This window comes from Danio rerio, chromosome 19, assembly GCF_052040795.2.
Source record: "Danio rerio strain M-AB ecotype USA chromosome 19, GRCz13ab, whole genome shotgun sequence".
Taxonomy (NCBI): domain Eukaryota; kingdom Metazoa; phylum Chordata; class Actinopteri; order Cypriniformes; family Danionidae; genus Danio; species Danio rerio.
Window position 1 is genome coordinate 37,748,090 of NC_141039.2, and position 25,084 is coordinate 37,773,173.

The 25,084-nt window shown below is 36.1% G+C and overlaps 1 protein-coding gene across 6 annotated transcripts in view; it reads right to left on the bottom strand.

Annotated features, from left to right (window-relative positions):
• The window catches only part of col8a2 (collagen, type VIII, alpha 2), a 200,222-nt gene that overhangs the window by 84,682 nt on the left and 90,456 nt on the right, over positions 1 to 25,084 (bottom strand). Inside the window, exon 1 of one of the 6 annotated variants that reach the window (XM_087295071.2) lies at positions 20,517 to 21,135. The exons of 4 other annotated variants lie outside the window; for them this stretch is intronic. The gene's annotated coding sequence lies outside the window, so the exon portion shown is untranslated. 6 annotated transcript variants of the gene reach the window in all.

The following is a 25,084-nucleotide window of genomic DNA, read 5'->3' on the forward strand; positions in this document are numbered from 1 at the left end:
AAATTACACAACTAAATTATGAAACAAAAAAACTCTAATATAATAATAATAGCAGCACTGCGGTTCAGTGGTTAGCGCTGTCACAAAACTAAATTATGAAAAAAAAAAACTCTAATATATTAATAATAGCGGCACCGTGGCTCAGTGGTTAGCACAGCGAAAAAGCCGAGTCCCAGCTGGACCAGTTGGCATTTCTGTGTGGAGGTAGCATGTTCTCCATGTGTTCGCGTGGGTTACCGCCAGGTGCTCCGGTTTCCCCCACAATCCAAAGAGTTTGAATTGGATAAACTAAACTGTCCATGGTGTATGAATGTGTGTCTGTGTGAATGTGTATGGATGACCTCTGAAATAGAGACTAAGCCAAAGGAAAATGTATGAATATTAATAATATACAAATAATAACGTAACAGAAACTAATACTAGGAACTAACTCTAATAAATATATGACCGAATGCATATAGAAACAATATATAGTCAAATTATACAAATATTGTCTATGTTATATATGAATTATCATTAATGTATGAAGATGAGATAATACAACACTTTAAATAATATCTATATAAATAAAAAAATACTAATGTATTACAATAAAGAATAAATACACATATACAGTGCTTAGCATTTATGAATGCACCCCCCCCCTACAAATCTCTCATTAAAATTAATATTTTCTATAGGATGCTTTACAATGTTATATTTGCGCATATACATTAGTTTAGTCAGTACTGAAGCCAAATCTGGAGCAAACCTAACAAAATAACTTACAATAATGGTTCAAAAATTAGTAACCCAAATTTAGATGTAAAAAAAAATATTAAATATAATTTTCAAAAGTAGCAAAAATCAAGAAACAAAAATTTTCTAAAATTTTGTTGAAATTTTTCAGTTTGTAATTTTTTGCATTATTTTGCATTAATTTATTGAATATTATTTTCATACATTTATCTGTTTTAAATAAATCTGTTTTGTTCAAATGCACCAGATACTCACTGAGAAATAGATACAAATATTCATTTTCAAAATGGGGTGTACTTAATTTTGCTGAGCACTGTATATCCTTAAATATTAAATAATTTTTTTTGCAGTCCATTCACATAGTTGGAAGTAATTCATGATATTCCAAATGAGCTCTGTGTCTAAAGCCCAGATCTGTGGCCCATTCATCAGACTTAAAGCAAAGCTGTTAATTTCCTCAAGCATGTGTTCATTTACATCCTGTTAAGAAAAACAAAACAGACGCATCTGTTCAGGCCAGGACACCTTTCCACTGAATCAATCAAACGTCAGACATCTTCACACCCCAGCTAGCGCCCATACAATAAACCCACTGGCCTTACGCAGATAAACTCCACTTTCCTGAATGTGTTTGCACCTCTTTTCCTGTCCAGACCAATTCACGTACAGCCTGCTGGAACCAAGCCTTATGCAACAGGATGTTTGATTGAGCCACTGGCGGCTCATGATGTTCACTTATAAACGCACACACATTCATCTAATGCAGGCCAAGCGTGTTGCTGATTGCAGACGAGGCTTATGCCAAAGCGCTGTTTCCGACAGATTTGAGGGTAATTCCTCATTCGCTGCTTTTCTTTTGTAAGTCATTCACCTTTTTCCTACGCCCCATGATGCTTTGCATGAATTATGCGAGGAACTTTTGTTAAACTGTAAACAATCAGTGAAGTGTTTTAAAAAACTGGGTTCAATGAGGTGCCATTTTTTCCCCCCAATTTCTGTTTAAAGGAAAGACTTTTTCAACACATTTCCAAATAGCGGGCCCTAAACACCTGGCACAATAAGGTGAAAGATCAGTGCAACACTAATTTTCACATTTTGCATCATTTTGCTTAAATAGCAAATCTATTTGCACCACTTTGTGGTCTCTTGGGTGTGTCGGTCTAAAGAGGAGGAGTGTTAAGGTAAATCGTTGGTGCGTTGCTATTTTGAGGAACTGAAATAGACCGTGCCATTGACCACTTAAAAGTTGGTCTCACAGGATGTACAGCAATACACAAATATCTATATTCATTCATTCATTTTCCTGTTGGCTTAGTCCCTTTATTAATCCAGGGTCGCCACAGCGGAATGAACCACCAACTAATCCAGCAAGTTTTTACACAGTGGATGCCCTTCCAGCCGCAATCCATCTTTGGGAAACATCCACATACACACTCATACACTACTGACAATTTAACCTACCCAATTTACCTGTACCACATGTCTGGACTGTGGGGGAAACCGGAGCACCCAGAGGAAACCCACGCGAACGCAGGAAGAACATGCAAACTCCACACAGAAACGCCAACTGAGGCGAAGCTCGAACTAGCAACCCAGCGACGTTCTTGCTGTGAGGCGGCAGCACTATCTACTGCGATACTGCTTCGGCCTAAATATCTTTACATATGTAAAAAATTAAAGCATTAAAATGTTACAAAAAATATTAGTTTCTACATAAATATAAAAATCACTGCCTCCATGCCTTTATTTTGGGTCACCTTTTTTCAGTTTATTCATGTCACCTTGCTGTCATGAACCTGGTTTCATTCTTGTTAAGTCTTTCACCTCTGTGTCCTGCTCTCAGCTTTCTCCCTTTCATTCCCTCTGTTGTCAGTTTATTGTTGCTTCCTGCATACATCTAGCTTATACCTAACTAACATCTTTCTATCCAGTATCATCCCGTCCTGTCTTGTCCTGTCATGTTCTTTGTTGAATGTACAAATTGGCTGAACTCGATTGAAGTGTGCTCTCATCTGTGACTGTGCTCTGATCATCAGCGCCTGGAGGTCAGACGTTCTCCGCATCGCAGTAGTGGGCTGACAGAACCAACCAGCCTTCTTCTCTCTCTCTCTCTCTCTCGGCCGAGCGGGTGGCCTTTTGAGTTTTCTTGTAAAGATCCAGCTCTTTGTGCCTTGTGAACGACAGACTACCTTGTTTTGACTCTCTTTTGATTAAATAAATTCTGTTGAACCGCATTTTTGTTCTGCATTCCGTCCGTGACACTTGCATTTGTATAATGTTATTATTATTAGCAATATTATGTATTATATGTATATTTATATTTGTCTTAATAAAAACAACTTTAGATTTTGTCACATTATGATTATAAGGTTCTATCTGACATTTTTGTCAAAATGTCAGTTATTAGCCCCTTTCACACAGTGATACCGGTAAATATCTGGAAAATTTCCGTAACGACTTTACCGGTATATTCAAAAAAGCGCTGTTCACACAGGCGAGGACGTTACGGAAAATTTCCGGAAAAGAGCATTCACACATCCATTCCAAAATACTGGTAAATTCTGACATCATTCACCACAAATGAGCTTTAAACAGCTGCGCTTGCATTTGTAAACATTTGACTAAATTACAAACTCTGTGGATGATCAATATTGTGAACAACTTTCGCAGGATCACTTTCGCATGTTGAGATGTTCATAATACGTGCGTGTGCTGCCGCTCACAGGCTGTTTCACAGGCACACGCAAAGCTTGAAGGTAAACAAACAACGGCTTATCATAAGCATCTCATCGATGATTATTTACACAGTTGGCATTAAGAAGAACATATAAACGTGATCTGACTAACTTCTAGCAGATAAATATGTCTGGAAAAATATTCAAAGGCTTTTATTCTCACAAACCGCGCAGACGTAAATGCGTCTGCCTGTTGTGATTGGCTAAAGCAGACGTCTCACATCAGCACGTTCTAGACGTGCATGCGCTTATTACGGCAATCTTCCTTCTGCATTCACACAGCGCAGCATTCCGGCAAATTGCCGGTAATGTTACAACTTCTCTTTCAGGAAAATAGCCAGAACGAATTTACCGGTATTTTCAAAAAGGACCTGTTCACACATACAACCTCTGTAGGTCTGTATGTGTAAAAGGGGCTTTAGACCTTCTTATTAAATTACAACTTATTTACATTATGAGATGTTTTCTTATAAGTTGTTTACATTTTAAGACTTTTTATTTAAAAAACAAATGTTACACACATACTGTTTGCTATGGAATGCAGAAACTTTGAAGCTCAATATCTCAAAATCATTCAGAGCACAGATAGAACCTTATAATTCCAAGGTGACAATTTATCCACCTGTCGGGTTTTGGAGACGTATGCATCACCATATGGGCCATATAAACAGAATGTGTGTTTGGATATAACTTTTTTGGATATAAAGTTTTTTGACCACACTTCGTTATTATTGTTCATTTATTCATTTGCTGGAAATAAGAAGTGAATTTAAAAATAGTTATGAAACAAATCTTTGCACTTAACAAACGAAAATAAATATGTAGGCTAATGGTCTTCAGTCGAGTATCTTTGTTTCCTTACTCCACGGAAGTAAAGAAGTAAAGTAAAGAGAAAGTAAAGAGGCCAAATGAAGGAGGCTTGTTCTTCATTGCGCTCCAGATGGTCTGTTTAACTGTTTTCTCACTAGTGTTCAGTTTTTCCACTTACAAAGTCCACCATGTAAATAGCAACTGCACCACTCTACAATGCAACTGACTCTTTAAGAGAATGGGAGATGAGATTCTGATTGGTTTAATGCACGTTATGTCTAAAATACACCTATAACTCATTAAGAGAATAAGCACAACCCTTTTAGACTATGCGCTGTGGTGCAAACTTTATTGTTCCATCCTTAAAACAGCAAAAGTGGATTCGGACACGCCCTTAAAGCTTTTGCACCATACGCTTTAGACTTTGCACCTAGATCGTTAAAATAGTTTATAATAATAACTGATTTCTTTTATCTTTACCATGATGATAGTACAAATTATTTCATTGAATATTATTCAAGACACTATAATTCAGCTTAAAGAGCAATGTAAAGATTGAACTAGGTTAATTAGGTTAATAAGGCAGGTTAGAGTAATTAGCAAATTATTGCAAATCAACGATAGTTTGTTCTGTAGACAATCTATAAACATTGCATAAGGGGGCTTATAATATTAACCTTAAAATGTTATTTTAAAAAATGTAAAACTTCTTTTATTTTAGCCAAAATAAATAAATGAAGACATTTTCCCAAAGAAAGGAAATACTGTAAGAAAATCCTTGCTCTAGTAAACGCCATTGGGAAATATTTGAAAAAGGAAAAAGAAAGCACAGAAGGGCTTGAAATACTGACTTAAACTGTATGTTTATATCATAATGTAGTCCCAAAGCAAGATATGCAATGTCCAGTAAGGATTAGAGCAAGTACAAGAGTTCAAAACACATATGATTTGTGGAGTAATTAAAAGATTTAACAATAATTGTAAAAGTTTATCAATTGTAATGCATTTTAAGGCCTGTGATTGTGCAAACATTTTATTTGAGTTTAAAGCTTTAACAAATGTTAATTGTATTTATTTATTTATTTTACGATAAAGACTATACATTTATTTTACATGTTATTATTCAATTTCTGCACCTGTATCCTGTTTGACTCCCTAGAAAACCAAAAAGCACTGTTTATTTCATTTGAAACAAATGCTAATGGTGAAAGATGAGGGTGTGAGTTCCTGGAACGTAACACAGTCTCGGAGCACGAGTGGTATTCTCCTTCATTTCCTGTTTAAAGTGAACACCAAATAAAGGAGGTATGAAGGTTACCACGTGGCCGGCAGGAAAAGACGTTATGCCAACACTGATGGGTTTAAGATAACAGAGGATGACACGGTCATATGCCAATCAAAATACAGATCCATCATTTGCATGATCAAAAGCTTCACAATTATAAGTAATTATTGTGACTAAAGTCACAAGTTCTGTCGTTACAAACATAGTTAGTTGATTTAGTGTTTCCAACGAATCCATTGTTCCAACAAACATTCGCAACTGGTATGCTTGTAACTACACCTCTAGAGCTGTAGTTAAGCACAGTTCTTGGTTGTGTTCTATTCCCAGTTATCCACACTGTATGCTCTATTTATTTAGAACGTTCCAACATTTAAACTTGGAATGATAAAAAAAAAAAAACATTTAAGTAATCTCACTTTGGTCTAATTTGCTTTCAAAGTATTTTTACAGTTCAGTTTCAGCGATCTTCATATGGACAATTGTGCTCCCTTCGTAGTGCACTTTAAAAACAATTATGACATTTTCAACACAGTGTGGTTCATAACGAAGATATAGGTGATCCATTATTTAAAACTGGAATTTATGTGACAAAACAAAAATATATAGCATAGGTTAATGCTTTTAATTTATAGTAGGTTATTTTTTATGAAATGTGTCTGTAGCCTAGTGTGGTTAGAAGATTTCTGCAATGGTTTGAATGTGTCAAAGTTGTAAAAATAGACTTTCCAATAATTAAAATAATTAATAAAAAAATAATTAAACAATTACCTACTTAATAATAATAAAGTATTAATAATGATGATAATAATAATAACAATAATAATAATAATTATTATTACGTTTCTTAATAGCCTACTGTTAATTACAGTCATAAACAGTTTATATTGTTTATACATGAGATTAGAGTGTTAGCCAAGTAGTTCTATGTTTTAGCATAGAATATTTATTATTCTCAATAATATTTGTAAAGGGCGAGGCAGTGGCGCAGTAGGTAGTGGCGCAGCAAGAAGGTCGCTGGGTCGCTGGTTCGAACCTCGGCTCAGTTGGCGTTTCTGTGTGGAGTTTGCATGTTCTCCCTGCCTTCGCGTGGGTTTCCTCTGGGTGCTCCGGTTTCCCCCACAGTCCAAAGACATGCGGTACAGGTGAATTGGGTAGGGTAAATTGTCCGTAGTGCAAGAGTGTGTGTGTGGATGTTTCCCAGAGATGGGTTGCAGCTGGAAGGGCATCCGCTGTGTAAAAACTTGCTGGATAAATTGGCAGTTCATTCCGCTGTGGCGACCCTGGAATAATAAAGGGACTAAGCTGACAAGACAATGAATGAATGAATGAATGAATATTTGTAAAGGAAACACAGTATAAGGCCTATATGTGCTGTTTATATATATTTCAGCTAATATAGAAAACGTGTGCATGTTTTTACCAAAACTAATAGTGGATATATTTAATTGCGTGTGTGTGTAAAAAATATAATTTCATACAAAAACATGATGGTCATTTTTTCAAAAAATGTTACTTGGTCCTGGAGGGCCGGTGTTCTACATAGTTTAGCTCGAACTTCCATTAACACACCTCCCAGGACGTTTTTTAGTATACCAAGAGCGTGATTAGCTGGTTTTGGTGTGTTAAATTGGGGTTGGAACTAAAATATGCAGGACACTAGCCCTTGAGGACTGAGTTTGGACACCCCTGATATAGAGCATCATTATGGGTGTTTTACATTATAACTAACGTGATTCAAACAATGAATCTGCGACAGAGAAACTACGGTTTTGGGGAAACACTGGTCACTACATCGCTTATTTCCCAAACGATGCATCGTTCCATGGTAGTTCAGCCACTAGGTATGTCGTTGTTTGGGAAATGCACCCCAATCCAGTGTTATTGCTATAATGTGAATATAGACTAAATGGAAATATGACTGGCTTCCAAAAAGAAGGAAAATAAAATGATATACACTACTGGTCAAAAGTTTGGGGTCAGTACAATTTTTAAATGTTTTAATATAAGGTTATCCTGCTCACTAAGGCTGCGTTTATTTCATCAAATACAGTACAGTAAATTGTAAAATGTTATTGCACTATAAAAAAGCTGTTCAAATGAAGTTTATAATTTAATTTAATATTTTATTCCAGTGATTTTAAAGATGAAATTTCAGCTGTATTAGTTCAGTCTTCAGAGTCACATGATCCTTTAGAAATCACTCTAATATTAATTATTATTATTATTATTATTATTATTATTATTATTATTATTATTATGATTATTGTTATTATTATTATTAATAACAACAACAATAATAATAATAATAATAAAAGCAATAATGATTGAAGTAATAATTTAATTTAAAACAACATACAATAAGAAAGCATTTATTTTAAAATTGTAATAAATATTTAACCTTTTTTTTACATTTAATAAATGCAGCCTTGATGAGCAGAATAATTTAACAATGAAAAAACAACAACATGAAAATTAAAATAAAACTGAGCCCAATCTATTGGTTGTGTATAAAAAATGCAAACAGTAAAAAATAGTAAACATTAGTACAAGAATTAATAAACCAAACGTTATGATAGTATATAAATGTCCCAATGTTGTGATATAAGTACATAAGTACATCTAATCTAAAGCGAGGCCCATTTTAACAAACTGTAAACAAACAAAACTAAACAACATGCTTTACTATGTGCACAGAAAGAAAGGGGGCCTTTGTTATCCAGCATATTTTCCATGTTGAGAACCTGTGTGTGTTCCTCACATTCCCATGTAATAGTGTTTGTGGTCACACACACTGAAGGTCAGCAGCTCTGCCCTCTAGTGGCATAATGTTAAAATCCAACGTGGATTACTGGTCCTCTCATCAGTTCAGAACAGCACACGAATCCATATTTCAGCTGGCCTCAAGCAAACAAACATCTGTAGGTCTATGAATAACATAAAAAAGAAGACTCTGCATATGAAAGTACAGTATGTGGCCATCCAAATAACCCACTGCATAACTCTGACACTCCATTCTGTCCAACTTTATAAACAGATCAGTTTATTCTCTCACCTATTGGTTAGGGTTGGGTTTGGCCGCAAACACAAGTACGCCTCTTGTAAACCCCAAGTAAAAGTTCAACCTATTGGTGTGTCCAACATTTCCCATATGCTTCTCAGCCTGCACTGGGCCAGCTCCTCTGTCTAGTCTCTCCCACTGATTGAGCATGTGTAATGGATTTCATATCATTTTCCTCTGTTGCATGGTTAAAAAAAATAAAAACTCAAATGGGAATTGAATCTGCAGTAAGCCATTACATGCTGAATGAAAAGAGACATCCATAATGGTTTGGATACAAGCTTTGCTTCTTTTTATTTCTCAGATACGGCTTCTCCAGGGCACACGTTTACATCCGCCTTGAGCTACAAAGATCTAAATGTGATTTTCAGCATCTGTGATGGACTTTTAATAGCTTATAAACGAGATTCGGTGAGTTGAAAATGGCCCCAGAATTAACAAGGCAGATGGCTGGACACGGACAAAGGCTCACTGACCAGCACAACCAATCAGTGTGTGGCAATTATGAATGGTCCATATATTAAAGCCTCTGTCAGGTCAGTTGGAGTCTTGTAATGTAATAAAGAAAGAAATGCATTTCATCAGGCGAGAACTGGCAGAGTTAACCGGCATCATAAAAAGCAGTCAGCGGAGTTATTGGGCCATCCCAAAGGTGGGCATCCATGGTTACAGCACTGCTTCGCCATTGCAGCTGCATAATGCCAAAGTATTTGCTTTTGTGTGCTTTGGCCAAAGGGTCAAGGTTTGGAAGGTTAACATAACTCCGTTAGCCTCTGGTGGTAACTGTTGAAACTACACACCATTTTCTTTTCAACTAAAATAAACTTATTTTTTTAGGGCTTAAAATGAGTAGGCTATTATTAGTGTTATTTCTCAAACATAAACAATAATAATATTAGGCCTATATGTAGGTCTACTGTTGGTTAAAATGCTGCATTTTGTATAGACTTGGAATAGTGAACTTGAATAGACTTTAAATGTGTTCTGGTCATTAATGCACAGTAAAGTGATTAAATCACAATACAACTTTTCATAATTCTGAAGTGATTAAGTTTGAGACGTATGCTTGTCATTCGTCATTGATAACACTATTAAACCATTTTATTCACTGGTAAAATGAGACATTTGTCATTATCAGATTCCCTCCCGCATTATTTTCATTCAACATTATATAGGCTAGAGTAGTTATATTGACCCAGTAAACATTTATTTTTATGCACAACACTTTGTGTTCACTATGAAAGAACAAATCAAACGCTTCTCGCAATCATAACTCTAAAATGCGATATCATTAAATGATGTGCGTGCTTTCGGTTTCACTTTCACCGCCAAGTGCAGTTCAGGTCATGGTTGCTGTCACTTTCAGAAAAAGAAAACATAAATGCAAATCATACTTCCTGATATCATGGCCGTGAATACATCATTACACTAAGACATAAATGACATTTTTGGGAGAATTATACCTTATAAATACAGTATGTGACATTTTTACTGCCATTAGGAGGTGTCCAAATATAAAACGTGAAGACTTGCATCCGCATTTAAGCTTCTCTACTGACCTTGAAAATATAATTGGTTGAATCATAGAAAAGCTGAATTAAGATCGTTCGCAGGGTCGAATCGAGATTGCAATCTTTTTTCGATTAATCATGCAGCTCTATTACATTAAAAATAATAATAAAATTGTCAGTACCATGTAGGTCAATATTCAGGTAGATTGATTTATGCAGTGTGGATAACATAAATAGAATTGCAAAATCCTGCCATAAAAGTGGAATTTACTGAATAACACAGAATTCACCAGATTTTTTGACAAATAATTCTTCAAATCACGATATCGACTTTTCTCTGTGGATAATAAAAAAATATTAAAAAGTATATTTGTTATGTATATTCTATATCTATAAAAGAATGGTCTTAGGCATGTGTACAACTTGCAAAATGTTTAGTATTATTAATTCATTCATTTTTATTCTCTTATTTATCAGGGGTTGCCACAGCGGAATGAACCACCAACTATTTTGGCTTATATTCAACGCAGCAGATGACCATCCAGCCGCAACCCATTTATTCATTCATTCATTCATTTTCTTTTCGGCTTAGTCCCTTTATTAATCCGGGGTTGTCACAGCAGAATGAACCGCCAACTTATCCAGCATTTTTTTTTGCAGCGGATGCCCTTCTAGCCACAACCCATCTCTGGGAAACATCCATACACACTCAATCACACTTATACACTACGGACAATTTAGCCAACCCAATTCACTTGTACCACATGTCTTTGGACTGTGGGGGAAACCAGAGCACCTGGAGGAAACCCATGGGAAAGCACGGAGAGCATGCAAACTCCACACAGAAATGCCAACTGACCCAGCCGAGGCTTGAACCAGCGACCTTCTTGCTGTGAGGAGACAGCACTACCTACTGCGCCACAGTGCAGATCTTAGATAAATTGCTAGAAAAATCATAAATAAATTAAATTTTAAGTTCACAATTCAATTTTAAATCCACAAATAAAGTCACGGAGGTAGACATATGATAGATATATAGTATGTAAAGAATATTATACACCATTTCGAGGGACGTAAACAATAAAAAATTGTCCTAATTTATTTCCTGTATTACATTTTAAATTTCCATAGCTTCCAAGAATCCAAACAGCTCCACATATTGATAAATAATGTTATGGCAGCTGTTTTAACATTAAGATATTATTAAATTGCCATTTGTTACAGCTCTAAAATAGTTTGGTAACAAGCAGGAAATGTTTAGGCACATTGAAATGATCTATATAAGGAATTTTAATAATATCAATGACAAATATCTGAGGATTTTTACAAGGAAATTAATGTTTATGTTTTTATGTGTTTATGAAATTACTGAATATGATTATATACATTTTTTGCTTAACTATCCCTTTAAAACCATTAAAGGTCAAATTGTGATGTCATGCAGCCCTACAAGTGCTTAGTCACATGACATTCACAGCTCTAGAAACTGGCTGAAATGATTCCACGGTCCCACGTGCAAATCCAGCAGATCTGAAGTTGAAATATAACCTGCTAATGCCAACAGATAACTTTCTCCAGGTATAACAGATCTCCGAGGCTTAACCTAACTGCATGCGCATGTGGAGAGAAGGGCAAAGTGTGTGCGAGAGGGATTGAAGCTATCACTGTAATTGCAGTCAGAAAGGTGGGACGACGTCTGCTACATCGCCTGATAACAAGCCCAGATGAGACGAATCCATCACAAAATCACATCATACGTCACAGCTGACTTTCTCAAGCTCTCAACTAACCACAGACAGCATCCCATCTCCAAACCCTGGCCCGTCTCCAGATGCAGGAATCACAAGTGTGTGACCCTGTGGAGCATCTCACACACTTATCTCTAATCGCTCTTTCCCACTCAGGAGCTTGTGTAAAGTATTGAATGGGTGATATACGGATTTAAAACTATATTGCAATACTATTCTGGTATTTATTGAGAAATCAATGAATGCTTTTCACAGGACTGTTATGACACATTTAACAGTCATCAGCATCCTTCAAAGTGTTTAATATTTAGATTTTAATAAATGTATGTAAATGTATTTGTATTTATGAGTGTACTATATCATCTTTGCATCAAATTACTACACGTTTGTAATGCAGTGTATGGGGCAGGACAGTAAATGTGATGTTGCTTACCCTTTTGGCTGCCGTTATCAGTACTTTTTTCCTTTTTCTAAAAGTCTTGATAACATCACCGTGGAGTATTTTTTTCTTATTATTTGAGAAAAAATGATTTTCGTCGCAGTCAACTCCTCTCTACATCTCAAGTCCACCTACGTAAGCGGTGAGCCACTGGAAAAACTGGTAACAGCGGGAAAGCCATCCATACGAAGGTAAACAGTCAGCTGGTAAGTGCAAAAAGGAAAGGCGTCATATCACCCCGTAGCATTCGTTTTGAAGACGAAATTCTGCCATACGTACATCTGGCTATATCTCTTTTTAAACTAAATATTTAAGCACACACTTAATGTCATCACAATAATCAGTTTCATTCATACAGAACTTTAAAGTGCGCCTTTGAGCATGAACTCCTCATATGCTTCACAGAACTAAAGGTATCCACCTAAAGGTCTTTGAACGCTATGTCTGTATTTTTTTTTTCGTAATTGTTATTCTAAATATTTGTAGTGCACAGAAACCTTGCAAAACAGTCAAATGCATATTGAATATTGTCCAATGCATAAAAAAATTGTCATGAAGTGCTCTTTGCTGTGATAAGAAAGTGAATTAATTTGTCAGACTTTGTTCTACATTTTGGCTTTAACTTGTACTGTGGCTGTGAATTGTCGACAAAATGCTTGCAACAAATACAGGAAATGGAAAAAATCTAACCTAATCTTTTTTTTCTTTTTTTTTGATTGATAAAGTTTTGGAGTAAATATGATTGACAGCATGCGATTACATTTTTTAAAGTGTGAAAAGTTCAAACAAAGACTTTATGTTGATGGTCCATTTGAGTATTAGTAGACTGTCAGCTTAATATCTGTTGCTACTGCTCATTCAGTAGCTCCAATTTAACTCACTATAAGAAGTCAGTACATGTCAACTTACACTAACCCTACCCCCAACCTAAGGGATTACTTATAATCTAATGAGAATTAGTTGGCATGTAGATGCAATGTAACTTAGGCCCCGTTTACACTAATGCGTTTTAGTTTGAAAACGCATAAGTTTTGCTACGGTTACGCCATCCGTCCACACTACGCCGAAGTTCTCGAGCGCCGAAAACGGAGCGTTTCGAAAACGCTGGAGAGGCCGTTTTCATTCTGAAACGCTGCTGCTCCGTCTCAGTGTGGATGATGGAAAACGGAGACATTTGAAAACGGAGGCGGGGCTGCAGACATTCGCCTCTCTGATTGGGGCTTTTCCTGAATATTAAGTAGCCTAACACGCACAGTTCAGTCCTGCATCTTCTCCGTGTAAGTTCAGACTTCGCAAGTTTGATCATGGCTGCAGTCTCTTCTTCTCAGTTTGATATGGAAAACAGACTATACCGAGGACACGGGTAAATCTTCAAAGGGAACAGTGTACTTTATAACTTCATTCACATCACCCTGGCTACGTTGTTTTACTTTCTCAACAATAAAATGTAAACATGATATAAGGAACTGCCTATTTTCATTTTAATATTAACAACTAAACAGACAGCAAAAATGTTGAGGCGCCGTGCTGCAAATATGAGCGTCATCTTCACTGTGTGGATATTTATAACAAAACGGAGCCTATAACAACTGTCTCCTTTCAATTTCAGTGAAAATACGAAACACACCCTCTCTTTTGCTGAATATCAGTTTTAATCGATAATGGCCATTATAAAAGTATAACATACAATAAGTTTATACATTATAGGAAATAAAGGCAAGCGATCAGTCAATATACAGAATGTACGTGCTTACATTAATCATTAACTTATCTTTGCGCTTAGCCAAAACACGTTACCTGAGAACAAGTAATAGATTCCAATGTCCAATGAATATGTCGTTAAATAAAGACAACAAGATGAAAGAAATATTCCGTTTAATAAATATAGTGAGATTAGATCCAGCGGGAGATGCTTGATAAGAAGTCCGACTAGCAGAGCTCTCATCTATGTAGATTGGCTACAGCGCTTGCCTGAGAGTGTGTGTGTGGTCACGTGATGTGCGTTTTCAGCGTTTTGGTGTGGACGGAGAGCAGTTCAGAAACGCTGGGTGAAACGCGAGTGTGGACGCGGATCGTTTTCATTCTAAAACGCCGTTTTAAAACTAAACCGCACTAGTGTAAACGGGGCCTTAAGCTCAACAAAAGCACCATCAAAATAAAGTGTGACCAAGATTTTAAACTCAACAAACTTAAAACTCAAAAGAAGCAAATATATGGTTTATTTGTATTTTTTAATCCTTTTTGTATATTTTATAAGAATAAAGTATCTATTAGTAATTATAGTAAGTAAACAAGAACAAGGTGAAATATTTATAATGCTGAACATAAAAACAATTAAGTGGTCCCAAAATAATCTCAAGAATTTAGTTGTTTACGCTTATTTTACACATTGTAAAACCCAACAGTCAACTTTATTAAATGAAATGAGTGTAGATAACTCAAAATTGACAGAAAGTTCATTCTACTCATGTGGAAAGAGTTTTGAACTCAGCGTTGAAGGTAATGGGTTAATTAAATACCTCATTCAACTTAAAAGTTCACAGTTCTCAATATAGATTAGTTTTAACTCAAATGGTTTGTAGCAATCGGTTTCATCAAATGGTTTGAGTTGCCTGAACTTAATGGGTTTTCCAGTTCTCATTTGGTTTGAGTTCTCTTCATTTATTGGTTTTACTTTGCTCAAATGGCTTCATATACTCAAATAGATTAAGTTCACAGTACTCATTAGGATTAGTTTTTGAACTCAAATGGTTTGTTGCAATCGGTTTCCTCAAATGGTTACCTTAACTTATTGGGTACAGTGCATAAGTAGTTAGAAAAAGCGGAAAAATATTTTTTGAGTGTACCCCTATAAATAGATTACAATAAAACACTACGATCTTCTCAATCTGTGACATAAAGCACATGTTTTTTTCCATTAGTTTTATTTTTAACTAATATGTTTAAAATGAGCTGAATAAACACAATTTTTAAGTTTGTTTTAGGACAACTTAATTGTTTTATGTTATATCCACTTAAATTTGTAAAAAAAAACAATCAAGTTAACTTAATCGACTTGTGTTGGGACAGCATGAAGGATTTATGTGGAACTCAGCATTTTACACAGTGCATTTGATCACAAAAAAAAGTTATTTCAAACCTTCGGCTGATGTTATGAAGTGAAAATGGAGTTAAAACATCTTTGTTTGTAAGTGTATTGCTCATGTGCTACTATAGTTTACTTTTCATTGCAGACAATTTATTGTCACATCGTACAACCATAACCGAACCAGTTGTAGAGGCCAATTCCAGATATTAAGTGTTATCATTATCCATACTACAGTATGTGGACAATTGATACCAACGAGTCTTTATCTATCCCTAGTGTAAAGTGGTAGCAGTGACGCACAGGTTCGCAATCAGACCACAAGCGCTTCTCCTCCTGAAAGCCATCATGTTGAGGCGCCAAATGTTTTTAGTGGAGAGCATGTCGTCTTTTCCAGACTGGGTCTGTTTCAGTTCGGTAGAAGTCGGGCCCTGCTACTCAGACGAGAAAAAAAGTATTATTGAATACTATTCCCCAGTGCTCTTGGTGAAGAATGTATTATGAAAGCACATTCCCTTCTCTCTCTCACAGTCGTCTCGCTCGCTCTCCGTCTGAAATTAAGACTGCAGCACAGAGCTCATGCCATGTGCAGTAGTTGATTATGTGTGGAAAAGCTTAAACATCACAAAGCAGATCTTTTAGGTCTTTTTAGACATATTATGACAAAACATCATGTCCGACTCTTGCTGGGGTGAGAAGTTTGCTACTGAACAAAACACCTAGACAGAGTTTTTTTTTTTCCATTTTAGCCAATATGAAGTGCAGTTCTCAACTCACATCTAAATCTGACTCATTTGATATTGTTCATTGCTGGTGTGAGCAAAGCTGCTCCTGGAGATCTTCCTTCATGCAGATTTCAGTTGCAACCCATATCAAACACACCTGCCTCTAATTATCAAGTGCTGTTCAGGACCTAATTAAGTGGTTCAGGTGTGTTTGACTAGGGTTGAAACTGAACTCTGGATCTCCAGGTACAGGGTTGAGCACCCCTGGTTTATACTATATTAGGTAGACAATTAAAGGTGGGACTCAAAAAATTATTTGATCATAAAAAAAATTGGTATAACATATATAAAAACAAATGCAGGTGTTTGAAAATGAATGGGTTAAAATGTTATTTATGACATCACCAGTGGAGGCAGAGCAAGATTTTATATTTATAAATATAACACTAATAATTTTATAATATTTATTATATAATTTAAGTAATATATTAATACAAACAATAGAAACATTCAAAAACAGAACAAGGAATTAGGAACAATAATTCATTATTAATATAGGCTTAATACATTTTTGTTTCATATTTATTGTTTAATATTATTGTGTAATATTCAGTTTAAACAAACAAACAATTAAATAAATAAAGAACGAAAGATCGAACGAACGAACGAAAGAAAGAAAGAAAGAACGAACAAACAAAAGAAAGAACAAAAGCTCAAGCTAACAAAAGAACAAACGACAGAAAGAAACAATATACGAACGAAAGAATGAATGAAAGATTGAACAAACGAAACAATGAACGAACAAAAGAAAGAAACAACGAACGAAGGAAAGAACAAATTAATGAAAGAACTAACGAAAAAAAGAACAAACGAACGAACGAAAGAAAGAAAAAAAGATCGAACTAACAAAAGAATGAAAGAACAAACGAACGAAAGTAACACTGAACAAACGAAAGAACGAAAGATTGAACAAACAAAAGAATGAATGAACAAAAGAAAAAAACAACGAACGAATGAAAGAAAGAACGAATGAAGGAAAGACTGAACGAATAAAAGGAAAAAATAAAGAATAAATGAACGAACAAAAGAAAAGATTCAAATGTGACATTTTTACCTAAAGTAGACTAGACTGTAAAAAAGCTGGGATCCACAAAATTTCTTCATGTTGTCTTAACACAAATAAACATTAACTTAACCATTTTTACAAATTTAAGTGTATTGAACATAAAACAATTAAGTTGTCGGGGAAAGATTAGTAGTTTAAGTAAGTAGTTTGAACAAGCATAATTTTTTGAGTATAAGTGCGTCCCAAATCGAATACTAATGCACAATTCTACGCCATTTTGTAGTATAAATAGTGTAAGTAGTGTATTCACTTATTCAACCACAGGGCTCGAAATTAACCTTTTTGCTTGGTAGCAACGGTGCTCCTAACTTTAAAAAGTTAGGCGCATCAGCCAAAATTTAGTCGCACCCACCAATTATGAGCACCGTTACTACAAGTTTTATACAAACAGATTTATTGTATTTGAAATCAACACTAATCAAACTAACAAGCAAAAAAATAATAATATAAATATGCGTGCGTGAGGAAAATATGTCTCAACGAAATCCCGTGATCACAAGAAAATAGATTTTTATAACATAACTGAGTGACCAAAGCACGGAGCGCTCACCGGCCCTGCACGCACTGCTTGAATGAATCTGTTACGATCTGAACGGTATAACGTTAACTGTGCTGTTCTCACAAGTGCTGTCTGATATTGCACTGATGCTTTTGACACATATTGTACCTTATTGTATGCATACGTCATGTTAATAGCAATACCGGTCTTTTCATGAGTAAGTTAGCGATATTAATTTACTCAGTGTAAGCCCGTTTGCGTTGGTGTACGTGATGTTAAATTTGACATATAGCTGCCCCTTGCACGGCGGAGAGCATCTGGCAATTATATGAAGGATTAAACAGAAGCTCTCGTGCTGGATGTGGCAAACAGTTACCTGAAAACTCCATCCCACAGACTTTTTATAGTGGACTTGAAGCCAACAGAAGTCTTCTACTCTTGGAAAAGTGTAGATGGTGGATTAACATTCAGCACATGATCACTAGTAAGATGTGTCATTATTTGTAACTAGATGGTTTCTAAAACTAAATCTGTCCGCGTTATCTTCAATCTCATCTTTAGCGCTTTAGTTTTCCGCGGTAGCAGCTCTCTGTCATCCGAAGCCAGAAGGCGCTGACTGAGTGATTGACAGCTGATATTAACCAATCATTCGCGTTCAGTGCTAGAGCAGTGGGCCAATAAGAAGAGCGCGAAGCCGGGGCAAGCATTACGGACTTGGATTTGTTAACTGCAGCAAGTTGACATGACAACTGTTTAAAACCATTCCTGAGCGCTGCGTTTCCCGTTCCAAGTGCAAACAAAGAGCTTAGAGATAAATTCTGCGTGAATGTCTCCCGAATCCGCGCATGTGGTGAACATTTTGCAGTAAAAACTGGTCGCACACAACAATTTTAAGCACTCGCAGAAATGCTCCCAAAAATATTTTATGGTCGCATAGATAAAATTTCGGGCGCATATGCGACCAAAATGGTCGCAATTTCGAGCCCTGAACCAGTAAAAGAAGTTTGGAACGTTGGACACTTCACACACTCAACAGCTGCTGCTTTTCTCATGTAGCGGAAGGGGTGGAGCTTTTGGGCCCTCATGTTTTATTACTTCATTTATTTTGGCATGTAAAAGCAAGATTCTCCTAGGAGAGTGATTATAGCGCCTCCCAATGGCGAATGCGGTTATAATCATGGCAAGTATTATTTGGTAAATTATTTCAGTAATTTGGCAACTGTCAAACGTCATCTGGGAAACTTTCGATTAGTAAAAATAGTTCCATTTGAAACAACACTTCTGTACATTCATATACTATGCTACTGAGTGTGTAAGTGCATATAGTGCACAGTGTAATGTGTGTCATTTGGGACGCAGCTTATTTCTGACAGTTCAAATAGCCCACTTTCATAGGAACAATGTTAGTTTTATGTTGAATTTTAAAGACCTACTTTAATGTGAATTATTCACCAAAATGTGTAACAATAATAATTGCAATCAAACTACTACCACCATCAATAATAATAGTAACAACAACAACCATGTTATTACACACATATACACTCAAAATTGGCTGCTTAAAAACTACTTATTTAAAATGAATTGAAACAACACAATTCTTTTGGGTGTTTATGTGACAACTTATTTGTTTTATGCTCAATTCACTTAAATTTGTAAAACACTGAAGTTAACTTTATCAATTTGTGTTGGGACAACACAGAGGAGCTGTGGAACCCAGCATTTTGTACAGTGTATATATTTATCCATTTATATTAATTTATTCATGTTTAGTACACTGTAAAACCCAACAGTCAACTTTATCAAATGAAATCAGTGTAGTTAACTCAAAATTTATTGAAAACCAATTCTACTCATTTGAAAAGAGTTTTGAACTCAGTGTTGAAGGTAATGAGTTAATTAAATACCTCATAACTTCTTAAAACTTAAAGTAAGTTCACAGTACTCATTAGGATTAGCTTTTGAACTTAAATGATTTGCTGCAATCGGTTTCATCAAACGGTTTGAGTTACCTTCACTTTTTGAGTTTTACAGTGTATAAAACTTTAACCTGAACGGATCTGACAGGACATACTTCACCTTCAGAATGACACCACCACATATAATAAACAATATTAAAGTTTCATGCTGACTCCAAAAGAGCCGATCTGATGTGTCATTCCAACCTCCTATTAAAAATACAAAGAGCTCTGCACTCTAAATAGGTTTAAAATATGAAGACTAGTAGACTGACAGGTCAAAATGCAAACTTTCAGAAGCTGAAAAGTGGGCAGGGGCTTTATAAAACTGCAGGCGGAGCTACATTTAAGTGAGTGGCATTTGTGCACAGACCAAACAGTCCCAGGTGTCAGCGAGAGGGAGGCTGCTGCAGTTATATAACTCTCTCCCTCTCCAACTCCAGAAGAGACCCACAACACTACCTGAACCACGCAACCTATCAGCCACAGGCACGCACAAACCACAAGCACACAAGACGAGCACTGGTAGCCACATGGCTCTGTTTAGAAAAACATGCCGCATATTTCGCGGAGATTAACGGGGGTAGGGCACTAAATCATTCTGTTAATCTGCCTTGTGCGAAGCAGTGCGCTGAGAATTATGCTGGTCCCATGATTGAGATGTAAACCCGACTGTTTTTCCCCTCTCTGCATTACATTTGGATTCAATTGCAGAGAAGCAACGGGATATGAAAAACATTTTCAGGGATGACATAGACCCGGAGGGGAAGGAAAATGAAAGATTCAGAACTTACCTCACCCTTCTTGCGTCTCAGGGCAGGTAACTTCTGCAGGTCAGGTGGCTTCTTTTCTGCGTTCCTCCTTCAGACAGTCATCCCTGGAGAAATGTCTCAGGAAGATAGTGATGGGAACCCAGCAGCCAGGCAAGTCTCGGGAATGTCTTGGCACTTGCGCTCGCAGTCAAATATTGTTTACATACGTGCCGAAAGAACGAATGCAACTCTTGAGAAAGTTCTGGCTCTCAGTGGCAGGTGCCAGTCTGCTTTTGTTCTTATTTCTGTCTCCGCTGAAAATTAAGTCCATGTGCTTGTCGCAGCAAAAAGGAAGGAAAAGTCCTTGTGGTGTTGTCTCCAGCTTGGATACAAGTAGATTTCAGACGCACCTTCTGAATCTCTGTGCACTCAGGGTGGAAAGTAGGAGGGAGAGAGAAAGAAAGAGAGAGAGAGGGAGAGGGAGAATGCGAGAGGCTTCACTAGGCAGTGGCTCTCCTGACTCCAGGCAAGACGAGGACCTCCTTACAGGGCTTTTAACAGGGGGCAAAGCACCTGGAAGCTCCCGGTCTCTTTCCTTGCAAGTATTTTCCAAACAGAGAGAGTGGATTGTTTCTCTGGTTCCCTCCATACAAAAGCCAAGTGTCTGCAGCCGGGCAGAATAAGGAAGCAGTATAGAGGATGGGGTGGGGTAGGTGGAGTAAAGGGATGGATTTTGCACCCCTCCTCTTTTCCCGGTAACCATTTAAGCCCTTGTTTTCCCACCTCCAACATAAACATCTGCAAACAAATGCTCGCACTCATACAAACAGAGCAATCTTTCCCAGAAAGCACCTTTTGGAAAATTCAGCCAGTGTTGGCGCAGCGCATGGAGCATCGATTTCACCTCGGCTAAAGCATTCTTTCACCAAAAAAAAAAAAAACGGCTCAAATTTGCTATCCCGTGCAAGATTATAAGCGGCAATAAGTACAGCGAAAGTCTGTTTTTGTGTAATCTTGCCAGACTCTCAGCCAATTAAACCAATCAGTTTTATGAGATGAGATTAAATTTCTTGGCTGACTGATCTAGACTGCGAACCACTTAGCAACAGTTCTCAAGTGGAACCCTTCCCGGATGAATTGCTACGATAATATGTACAAATGCTTAATTCAGAAGGAGTAAAGCAGCATTTCGAGGCTACAATCTGAGATATGCATTAGCGCAGTTAATGGCCCCTATTACCACATTCAAATTCTCCTGGAATTAAAATCCCTAGATTACCTCGGATAATTACGAGGCGAGTGTGTTGTAAGAACGGGCGATGTTACAGAATCCCTTATCTAGACCTAAATTAACCATCATCCTCATTTGATACACCATCCCAATAACAATGAGCTCATTCATGTTTCAATTAGCCCCTGTTCAACATATATGAACTGTATAATTTGCACCACCAGCTTTATCATAATATCCAATCATAAAACCCAAGATTAGATTGAGCACGCACTGAAAATTGAGCGATTTGAAGCCTCGGGAAGGGCCTGATATGGCTTTGGATCATGCCAGAGGAGACGGAGCAACAAGTGGGGCATTGTGCTCGAAGGGAGCTATGGCTAAGACTAGCCACTGGATACCTTCCATCCATGCAGCCCCTGACATTGTTGGATATTAAGTGCGTTATCAGATGCTAATCTGAGTTTGTATGTCTCCTAAGTAATAGTGTGGACAATAAAGAGACACACAGCTAATTATTGACCTGTTTACATGCAGTCCTTTCATACTGCAGGCTTTGAAATGTGGATCCAAAGTTTAAGAAAACATACGCTTCATGCAATTAATAGGTTTGAAATTGCAGACAAGCAAATTAAGACACTTTCAGACACCAACTTAGAAGGGAAGTCAATGAGGCCAATCTCGAAACTTTTAAGCGCTCAACACACTAGTTATAAAGTTTAAAGTATGTGAATTGAAAGTTGCGAGAAGTTTATTTCAGTGTGTTTATGCGCTTTCAACTGAAATGGAGTAATGAGTAGAGGGCGGGGAATTTGCGCATCATTCGCTGCAAGCAAACTAATGGTTAAAGGACCATGGTTAAGAAATTGTTAAACTGATGTCAACAAAGAAGGGCAGCCACTCCAAACATGACTTTAGTCAGATTTTGATTGAATTTTGTTTTTGCAGTGGATTAACTTGCACAGATTATATGTTCACCTAAAGAATAACAATGTGTGCTAGAAAAATAAACATTGCAAATTTTGATTTTACACAGACTTAACATTTTATAAAAAGAAGATCTAGGCCTGAATAATATATCGTTTGAGTGTTGATATAGCAATGTGTGTATCCGCACACATCGCAGAATGAAATTGCTTAGAAAAATATAAAGATATTATTAAATATTATTTTTCTACAAATTATTTATACAATTTTGAAAATGTTATTTTACATTTGATTATTTGATTTCTGTACTTTAAAACTCTTAATATAACTTCAAAGCACTGTTTATTTCAGATCTGTTGCAGTTTTATATAGTTGAAATTAGAATTTATTTATTTTTTTTATATTTATCAAATTATGTTTAACAGAGCAAGGACATTTTCACAGTGTGTTTGATCTTTTTTTTTCTTCTGGAGAAATCCTTATTTGTTTTATGTTGGCTAGAATAAAAGCAGTTTTTAATTTAAAAAAATTATTTAAGGTCAATGTACATATATTTTTTCAATACAGAACACACCATTGTTATATAATACCTTTCCTAATTACCATATCCTGCCTAGTTAACTTAATTAGTTAAGCCTTTAAATGTCACTGTATAAGCTGTATAGAAGTATCTTGAAAAATATCTAGTAAAATATTATTTACTGTCATCATGGCAAAGATAAAATAAATCAGTTATTAGAAATGAGCTATTAAACTATTAAGATTAAAAAATGTGTTGAAAAAATCTCCCCGTTTAACAGAAATTGGTGATAAAAATAAACAGGGGGGTAACATTTCAGGAGGGCTAATAATTCTGATTGCAACTTTATGCTTGTAATTTATTATGTTTTATGCAGATGCACTGCCTAGAAGAAGACTTGAACTTCCCAGTTGATCTAAATCAACAAAATCAACTCATCTAATCAAATTATGTTCATCTCTCAATGTATATCACAGCAAAGCAAAATATCGCAATGTCAGATTTTTCCAATGTCGTGCAGCATTAATAAGATCTATACTATGCAAGTTGCTGGTGAAGATGAAAAGGTTAACTGCAGAGGTGTGTTTACTGATAGAATCAGACATCATGGCTTTTTATCTAACAAAATTACAATTATGATTTATCATAAATCTTTTTTTCTGCTGAGAATTTTGGTAAAAATCTACAAATTTCTGCAGAATTATTTTGGGAGTATCCAGCGGAGTATCCTACCTAAAACTTTAATATATTAAATAAAAAGTAATAAATTACTGAATAAAAACTGAATAAATTCAGATTTACACATTTATTCAAGCAAATAAACAGAATTAATAATGGGCTAAAAATCTGCAGAAATCAGTGAAATTTTGCGGAAAATCTCCGGAAAATCTCTGGAATTCTGCACGCGCAGATTCCGTGTGGGCCTAGCCATGACCACCCCACTAATGCAATTTTTTGTCAGTCCTCTGTTTGTATATGCCTAATTAAACCATACAATCGGAAATTGCACAATGTTTAAAATAAAAAAATGAGCAATGTGTGAAAATATCTAAAACTTTTGTGTTATATTGAGATGAGATATATAACATCAGATATTAACCATCCGATTCGAATGTTATCACTCGATTGAATGGGTGTTATCAGTGGTTATCAGCTGATAGTTATGGGCCAGTAGGGGCCTTTTTGCGTCTACTGGTAGGCTTAGAAAACTGTTATGATCCATCCACATAGGTAATCAGCTATAGATCATATACGACTGCGGCCAGAAGTTAATGAGAATTATTTATATTATTTATTAAACTTTCCATTTATCGTATTTTATGAACGTCTACCCCTACCCCAGCTGAAATCTATCAGCTGATAACCACTGATAATGCCCATTTCATCGAATGATAACATTAGAAGTGGGTATCTAAAACATAAGTAACATATACAGAATGATAATGGAAATTATTTCAAAAAGTTTATATTTTTAAGGGAAAAATGATTTTCAATGAATTAGCTCTCGCTGCTTTCATTATATGCACCTTGCAATATATGCATTTTTTTTTGTCTCAATCAACATTATGGCAAAAATCTCTCAAACATATTTGGGTGCAATAAAAGTTTAGTATTCTCAGATGAAATCAAATCGTTACTAGTGCTGGATAAACAACCTATTGTGGTCTCGAAAAATGTTGGCTATCTCTGCATATGCGTGATTAAAAGGAGTGGGGTGAGGCTAGATCCTAAGCTTTCATGACCAGGTGAACCGTTTCCTATGAGGACAAACATATTTTTGTAATGACCACTCTCCTCAGTGAGTTGGGGGCTTTGAAGACCATCATTAGCCACAAGCTCTAATAGCAATGGTTTTCCGTGTTCTTTGCTGGTTCGTTTGATCTATCGAAGCAATTTTCTCAACGAGAGTCACTCAAAGATTATCAGATATTTAAATG